General features: G+C 40.5%; 1 non-coding gene across 1 annotated transcript; it reads right to left on the reverse strand.

The window, feature by feature from the left end:
* Window positions 1–8,065: 8,065 nt before the first annotated feature.
* Window positions 8,066–8,138, reverse strand: Trnaa-cgc. Its single transcript has one exon. It is a non-coding gene; the product is annotated as a tRNA-Ala (tRNA).
* Window positions 8,139–9,524: the final 1,386 nt, after the last annotated feature.

The following is a 9,524-nucleotide window of genomic DNA, read 5'->3' on the forward strand; positions in this document are numbered from 1 at the left end:
AAGTTTTTATTTCTTCTCCATGGATTTTAATACCTATTCCGAATTTTTCTTTTGTTTCCTTTATTGCTTGCTCAATATACAGATTGAATAACATCGGGGACAGGCTACAACCCTGTCTCACTCCCTTCCCAACCGCTGCTTCCCTTTCATGTCCCTCAACTCTTATAACTGCCATCTGGTTTCTGTACAAATTGTAAATAGCCTTTCGCTCCCTGTATTTTACCACTGCCACCTTTAGAATTTGAAAGACATATCGAAAAATTTATGAAAAAATTTTATATTATTACCTATTGTTGCCAAGTATAGTTGTTCCGTTACAGCACTCTGGGGGTTAAGTATTTACTCTTTTTTTTTTGCTGTTTTCAAAAGTGTGTTGGAAGGAACATGAAAATTTTCAATGAAACTGCAGCAACATATCAACATTTTGTAGTTTGAACGTGTTTTTTAACTTTTGTGGGCTTTACTATTTTAACACTTTTGCTGTTTGTATGTAATTTTATCGTCCTCAGTTATTAATTACGATTTCCTATGATAATATATTAATTTAGCTCAGATGAAATTGACAATGTTGACGAACATTCCAGGCTCAGATAGTAAAACTTGGCAAATATAAGGAAAGTGAGCCGATTGTGTTCCTTAACTAAAATTAGATTTGATCTTATTACAGGAAAATAGATCACATAAATTATAAAGAGGAAAGAAGCAAATGAAAATATTAGTTTAATTTATCAGATATAAGTTACGACAACATGGGACTGTGTTGTCTCAGAACGTGTTTTAGGTCTCATCAGTCCCTGCAACTACGGTAAACACTTACTGAACGTAATACTACAGGGCTTCACAACATACGTGCTCGTGCTCGCGGAGCAAGCTGTGAGCAGCAAGGCGCCAGCACGGAGCAGCGCGTGCACGCTACCCCCACTACCGGACCAGAGCGGAGAGTGGGGAGAGTCACGTGGGGCACACAACAGCTGCCGCCAGTCAGTGTAAATCCGCGGGCACCTGCAGGGATATCACTCACGAATTACTACTGCTACAAATGAAACAAATAAAGGAGAATGTACACGTGCCACATAATTTTATTAGCTTAGTGTATGCCTCTACATTCGTATTAATTTGTGAACTGTTACACAATAAAAGGTGTCACTGAAGTTTGGGATTCTCGGTTATCTTGTACTTTTTGCCCTTTGCAATTGCGTCTATGTTCGGAGCAATTGTTCTTGTGCATTGTAGGCGCAGCGTGCAGTTAAATTTCGATCAGACAATGCATTTCTTAGGCGCGTCTTGTTACATTTCATTGCAGAGAACAGTTGTTCACAAACATACGTGGAACCGAACATTGATATTATTGTAGCCGTCAGTTTGTGCAAACGAGGATATCTATCCTGAGGGAAGTGTCTGTAGAATACCAAAATGTTTTTCTTGTTCTGAAATGTCTCTGTATTCTCTGTCACACTGCAGGTCAATAATTTCTAGTTGCAGCTCAGGACGAATCTCTTCAGTATTCGCTGAATATGGAGAGGAGAACAGATCAGAATCACTGTCTAGTGCTGTCAGATCTTGAAAGCGTTGATCAAATTCTTCCTTAAGGGCAACTAAACTATGTGAATAACGTTCACAGTCTTTGTGAACATCTTGCATGGATGATAATTTAGGAAAATGAGCTAGATTTCCTGTTTCCAGCTGACTGACCCAAAGTGTCAATTTCATTTTAAAATCTCGTATTCGATCTATGAAATGAGTAATTAGCAGATCTTTACCTTGTAGTGAAATGTTGAAAGCATTCAGATGGCTAGTGAAATCTGCTAAGAACGCGAGATCACATTTCCATGAAGGCTCTTTCAATTCAGGAACACACATGTTATTTATTTCCATGAACATATTTATCTCATCTAATAGGCAAAAAAATCGATTTAATAATACGCCACGACTAAGCCAGCGGACCTCGCTGTAATAAGGCAGGCTACCATACTGGCTTTCTGCATTCTCAAGAAAGATTTTAAATTGCCTGTGTTGTAGCCCATACTTCCTTATATAATTGGTTGTACGAACAACAACACTTATCACATTTTTTAGAGTGATACTCTTTGCACATAAGTTTTCCTGGTGGATCACACAGTGAACGCCCCTTATTTCATTCGGCACGGTCAGTTTTTCCATTTTCTCCTTCAACAGCGCAACGAAACCTGATTTTTTCCGTCACCGCTGGTGCACCGTCTGTAGACACTGATAGTAAAGAATTCCACGACAATCCTATATTTTCAACACTTTCTTCAACACTACTTAAAATATCACCTCCGATTGTAGTGTTCTTCATGGCTACTACATCGAGGAGCTCCTCCCTCACCTGAAGATCTCTATTAACACCTCTAATAAATATGGCAAGCTGCGCTGTTCCAGTGATATCAACACTTTCGTCCAGAGCTACAGAATACGCCATAAAATCTTTACAGATATTCGCAAGCTGGCTCTGGACGTCGTCTGTCATGTCCTGTATGCGACGCATAATGGTCATGTTAGATAATGGCACAATCCGAAACTGTTCAACTTGAGATGGACACAAATGTTCCGCTGCAACTACCAAACATTCTTTTATTAAATCGCCATCGGTGAAGGGGAACAGGGATTTTGCTAAAAGCAAAGCAATTTTGTAACTCACTCTGAGAGCTGCCTCAGTTGATTTTTCTTCGTCGTCCAGATCTTCTTCGGATAGCCTCCTTTTAAGTTTAATAACTTCCTGTGCACGATCTTGTCCATCACATTTTCCACTTCCATAGTCTTTCGCGTGGTACGACATATAATGTCGCTGCAAATTAAAAAATGGTTCAAATGGCTCTAGGCACTACGGGACTCAACATCTGAGGTCATCAGTCCCCTAGAACTTAGAACTACTTAAACCTAACTAACCTAAGGACGTCACACACATCCATGCCCGAGGCAGGATTCGAACCTGCGACCGTAGCAGTTACGCGGTTCCGGACTGAAGTGCCTAGAACCGCACGGTCACCGCGGCCGGCTGCAAATTAAATTTCCTAAAAGAATTCAGCGTGTTCTGACATACTAAACATTTTGCAACACCATCTTTTTCTGTAAACAGATACAATTCCTCCCAATGGGGGTTGAACTGCGAAAGCATGGTTGGGGTTACACAACGGCGACTTGACATGATTCTTAACCAGCAAAGTGACTGTTAGAGCTGATCGTAATACTTTAAACGTTACACAGTCGGGGCGAATTCAATAGGCACGCTGCGGTCCTATTCATACGTGCGCGCGCATTTCCCCTCCCACCCCTCCCTCCCTACTCCGCGACCTTGCACCTGCTCGCGAGCACGTACCTGAGCACACGCGAGTACTCGCGCTCAAAACCGGCCCTGTAATACTACGTAATTAAACAGTTATACCACAAGTAAACAATATGATGTAGACTGTTAATGCATTTCAGATCCCTTTGTCTCACAACTAATTTGCATATGTGTCCATGTGTCAGTGGAGTTAACTCAAGATTTTGTATAATTACTATGAACTGACATGTGAGTTTTTGCACGTAACAGGATCAACTCTTAAAAGGAGGTTCCTGTCTTCCCACATTATTTAGATGCTATTTTGATCTGAATATTCATTTTAATTACACATAGGCATAGGCATAGTCCATTGGACCGCTTTCGAATGGCTCTGCATTGCACATATGGCATAGGTGACGTGACAAACAAACAAGCTAAGCAAAGAAGGGAATCCTCCTACAGATTGAAGAGTTGTGCATAGTGTGTGTTGTGTGGTGTTGAAAGAAGTGTGTGACTTTCATCTGTGAAACTTCATATTGTTTATTTGTGATGTGAGATGATAAACGCTCTTGAGAGTCCAAATATTTGTAAAAATCGTGATCACTGATGATAACTGTTACCACCTCATAGTATCATGCCCATTGTTCCTTCATAATAAACTTCCATACTCCACGCCATAACATGGTGTTGTATTAATGATATTTGAGGTTACAGTTAGCAGTAAATGGCATACGAATGGGTATTATCTCTTGTTTATTGCATGAGCATCGTTTATTTAGGTAATGGTGGTGGTTGTGATGGCCACATACTCGTATACTTTGGTCCGCCATTATTTCTGTTCACGCTAGACAAAATATGTTGTTTGTGTGGTCTTCAGTCCAAAGATTGGTTCGATGCAGCTCTCCCTGCTACACTATCCTGTACAAGCCTCTTCATCTCCAAGTAACTTCTGCAACCTACATTCTTCTGATACTGCTTACTGTATTCATCTCTTGGTCTCTCTCTACGATTTTTCCCCCTACACTCCCTCCAGTACTAAATGGGTGATCCCTTGATGTCTCTGAATGTGTCCTACCTACCAATGCCTTCTTCTAGTCAGAGTGTACCACAAATTTCTCTTCTCCCCAATTCTATTCAGTACCTCCTCGTTAGTTAAGTGATCTACCCATCTAATCTTCAGCATTCTTCTGTAGCACCACATTTCAAATGTTTCTATTCTCTTCTTGTCTAAACTGTTTATCGTCCATGTTTCACTCCCGTATACGGCTACACTCTGTACAAATACTTCCAGAAAGGACTTTCTGACAGTTAAATAAATACTGGATTTTAACAAATTTCTCTTCTTCAGAAACGCTTTCCTTGCCATTGCCAGTCTACATTTTATATCCTCTCTACTTCGACCATCAACAGTTATTTTCCATCCCAAATACCAGAACTCATCTACTACTTTAAGTGTCTCATTTCCTAATCTAATTCGCTCAAGATCACCTGATTTAATTAGACTTCACTGCATTATCCTCGTTTTGCTTTGGTTGATGCTCATCGTATACGCCCCTTACAAGACACTGTCCATTCCGTTCAACTACTCTTCCAAGTCCTTTGCTGTCTCTGACAGAATTACAATGTCCTCGGCGAACCTCAAAGTTTTTATTTCTTCTCCCTGGACTTTGATTCCTACTCCATATTTTTCTTTTTGTTTCCTGTACTACTTGCTCAATATACTCCATATTTTTCTTTTTGTTTCCTGTACTACTTGCTCAATATACAGATTGAATAACATTGGGGATAAGCTACAACGCTGTCTCACTGCCTTCTCAACCACCGCTTCCCTTTCGTGCCCCTCGACTCTTATAACTGCCATCTGGTTTCTGTACAAATTATAAATAGCCTTTCACTCCCTGTATTTTATCACTTCCACCTTTAGAATTCGAAAGAGAGTTTTCCAGTCAACATTGTCAAAAGCTTTCTCTAAGTCTACAAATGCTATAAACGTAGGTTTGCCTTTCTATAACCCATCTTCTATGAGAAGTCGTAGGGTCATAACTGCTTCGCGTGTTCCCACATTTCTCCAGAATCCAAACTGATCTTCCCCGATATCGGCTTCTACCAGTTTTTCAATTCTTCTGTAAAGGATTCGTGTTGGTATTATGCAGCTGTGACTTATTAAACTGATAGTTTGGTATTTTTCACACCTGCCAGCATCTGCTTTCTTTGAGACTGGAATTATTATATTCTTCTTGACGTCTGATGGTATTTCACCGGTTTCATGTATTTTGCTCATCAGATGGAAGAGTTGAGTCATGACTGACTCGCCCAAGGCTATCAGTAGCTCTAACGGAATGTTGGCTAGTCCCAGGACCTTTTTTTGATTTAAGTCTTTCAGTGTTTTGACAAATTCTGCATACAGTATTGTATCTCCCTTCTCATTTTCAGTTACGTCGTTTTCCATTTGAATAATACTTCCCTCAAGTACATCTCCCTTGTGTAGACGCTCTGTGTACTCCTTCCACGTTCCTGCTTTCCCTTCTTTGCTTAAGGATGGATTTTCCACCGAGTTCTTTATATTCTCCAAGATCTCTTTAATTTTTCTGTAGGTGACATCTATCTTTCCGTGGCGATATGTGCTTTTAAATCCTCATATTTACCCTCTAGCCATTCCTGCTTAGCCATTTTGCACTTCCTGTCAATCTAATTTTTTGACGTTTTTATTCCCTTTCGCCTACTTCATTTGTTCCATTTTTATATTCTCTCCTTTCATCGATTAAGTTCAATATCTTTCGTGTTACCCAAAGATTTCTACAAGCTATCCCCTTTTTACCTCCTGGATTCTCTGCTGCCTTCACTATTTCATCTCCCAAAGCTGCCAATCCTTCTTCTACTGTATTCCTTTCCCCTATTCTTTTCAGTCATTCCCTTATGCTCCCTCTGAAACTCTGTAGAACCTCTGGTACTTTCAGTTTATCCAAGTGCCAGCTTCTTAAATTCCTGCCTTTTTGCAGTTTCTTGACAACAAATAAGGTGAATGAAACAGATATTAGTGTTGGTGGCGTTGAGAAACAGCTGAAATCGTTAAAGTTGTACCAAGTTTCAAGGCCCATTGGAATCTCTATTAGATTCTATCCTGAATTTGCGGCTGAGTTAGCCCCTCTTTTAAGTATAACGTATCATAGGTCCCTCGAACAAAAAACCGTTCCTAATAGTTTTAAGAAAGCACAGGTGACACTCATTACAAGACGGGTAGTTGAAGTTATCCACAAAACTACCGCCCAATATCCGAGATATCGATTGGTTGTAGCATCTTAGAACATATTCTGAGCTCTAACATAATGAGGTATCTAGAATAGAGAGATATCCATGCCAACCAACATGGATCCAGAAAACATCGATGTTGTGAAACACAACTCGTACTGTTCTCATATCACATACTGAAAGGCTTGGATCAAGACAGTCAGGTAAATACAGTATTTCTCGATTTCCAAAAGCGTTTGACTCACTACCACATCTACGTTTATTATCAAAAGTGTGATTGTTGTTGGTGTATCAAGTGAAATTTTTAGCTGGTTTGAGGATTTTCTGGTAGGGAGGAGGCAGCAAATTTCTTGGATGGGGAGTCATTGACAGAGGTACAAGGACCTTTGGTTGTGTCCCCAGGGAAGTGTGTTGGGACCATTGCTATTCATGTTGTATGTTAATGACCTTGCAGGCAATATTAATAGTAGCCTCAGGCATTTTGCAGATGATGCAGTTATCAATAATGAAGTATGGTATGAAAAAGCTGCATAAATGATCAGTCAAATCATAAGATTTCAAAGTGGTGCAAACATTGGCAACTTGTTTTAAATGTTCAGAGACATAAGATTGTGCTCTTCACAAAACGAAAAACGTAGTATCCTATGAGTATAATATCAACGAGTCACAATTGGAACAGGTCAACTCATACAAGTAGCTGGGTAACGCTTTATAGGGATATGAAATGGAATGATCACATAGGCTCAGTCATCGATAAAGCAGGTGATAGTCTTCAGTTCGTTGGTGGAATACCGGAGAAATGCAATCAGTCTACAAAGAAGACTGCTCACAAATCTCTCATGTGACCCATCCTTGAACATGCTCAAGTGTGTCGGGCCTGTACCAAATAGAACTAAGAGGGAAACTGAACGTATGCAGAAAAGGGTAGTACGAACGTCTCAGAGACGCTGAAGAAACTGAAATGTAGACTCTTGAAGACAGAGGTACTCTGTATCGAGAAAGCCTGCTTACAAAGTTTCATAACTCGCCTTTAAATGATGAGTGTAGGAATACAGTACAACCCCCTACGCACCGCTCAAATGGGGATAGTGAGGACAAGATGAGAATAATTACAGCGTGCACAGAGGCATTCAAAGAATGCTTCCTGCACTCCATATGTTGGTGGAAAGGGAAGAAACCCTAATAACTAGTACAATGTGATAAACCCTCTTCCATGCACTTCATAAGGGTTGCAGAGAACAGATGTAGATATAGATGTAGATGTATGTGAGTCGTGCCTAAAATATCATCAGCTGTTTAAACTGCGGTTATTCCCAGCTACTTCTGCTGCGTGTTGCATGTTGGAAAGTCCATATTCGTGGTGGTGGTGGTGGTTAGTGTTTAACGTCCCGTCGACAACGAGGTCATTAGAGACGGAGCGCAAGCTCGGGTTGGGGAAGGATTGGGAAGGAAATCGGCCGTGCCCTTTCAAAGGAACCATCTCGGCATTCGCCTGAAACGATTTAGGGAAATCACGGAAAACCTAAATCAGGATGGCCGGAGACGGGATTGAACCGTCGTCCTCCCGAATGCGAGTCCAGTGTGCTAACCACTGCACCACCTCGCTCGGTGTCCATATTCGTAACCTCGTTCCACCATTCTGCTGAACCTAGTTTTAAACAGGGGCATGGTCGATCACGACATTCTGAAAAGTAAATAACGTCTCTTTACTGCTCGTTGGATTAATATACAAGGTGGTGTTCCTTCCCAAAATGTGTCCTGACGTGACCAGTACGAGTTAAACGCTGGCTTCAGCTAGAAAAAAGATGGCAGGTGCTATCTTACTTCTCAGAAACATATCGGAAACCTGTCTTACCTGATTCCCTCACTAATGAAGAACTTCTTTCACCTTAATTAAGTCAGTTACAGAAGGCATGAGGTTCATGTTTTTCTGCCGCATTTTTTGTTGTTGTCTAGTATAGAATATAATTGTTGTGTAACACAGATAAGTAATTTAAAAAGATAATAAATACCTGAAACTTAATCCATTTTTTCCAGGAAAAATGGAAATGGCAGTAATAATTTTGACCATGAAATTGGCAACGTGAAAAAAATGGGAAAGCATGACAGGGAAACTGAGACACAGCAGAAGTATTATATTTGTCAGCAGAAGATCCTGAGTACATCGCAATGAAGCTGTATCCGTGGAAGATGATAGGTAAGTAGCTCTTATTTACTGTTTAACCAATATAGTCTAATCTTTAACCAACACGTTGGAACCTTTGCTCCAGTTATGAAGTCCTCTATCTCACTGATGAACATATATGCTTTCTTGTTATAAAAATGTACGGAAACGTGCTGAAGTAAAAGTAATCGGCTGTTTATGCTGGGCAAGGAAAACTTGCAGATTTTACTTCAAAAGAAGTAGGATGATCGAAGTAGGTGCGAAGGGCTGTGCAGAGTGATTTAATAAGGCTATACTTGCAAGAGCATCGAAGATAAATACGTCTTCTCTCCAGTGCCTCCAAGAGAGAAATTTAAGGTCTTTTAGATGCACTGTATTTTAGTAATACCTGTGTAGAACGACAGTTGTCAAACGAGTAGCCCCATTCTCACAGAGAGCTTTCAGATCCGGCTGATGTGTAATGTTTTCAATTGCTGCGACAAGGCTTCTTCTCACAAGGGAACCTCCCCATCGCACCCCCCTCAGATTTAGTTATAAGTTGACACAGTTGGCCTTGAAAAACTGAACACAGATCAATAGAAAAAACAGGAAGAAGTTGTGTGGAACTATGAAAAAATTAAGCAAAATATACAAACTGATTAGTCCATGTGCAAGATAGGCGACATCAAGGACAGTATGAGCTCAGGAGCGCCGTGGTCCCGTGGTTAGCGTGAGCAACTGCCGAACGAGAGGTCCTTGGTTGAAATATTACCTCGAATGAGAAGTTTACTTTCTTTATTTTCGCAAAGTTATGATCTGTCCGTTTGTTCATTGACGTCTCTGTTCACT

This window comes from Schistocerca piceifrons, chromosome 4 (assembly GCF_021461385.2).
Source record: "Schistocerca piceifrons isolate TAMUIC-IGC-003096 chromosome 4, iqSchPice1.1, whole genome shotgun sequence".
Lineage (NCBI taxonomy): Eukaryota > Metazoa > Arthropoda > Insecta > Orthoptera > Acrididae > Schistocerca > Schistocerca piceifrons.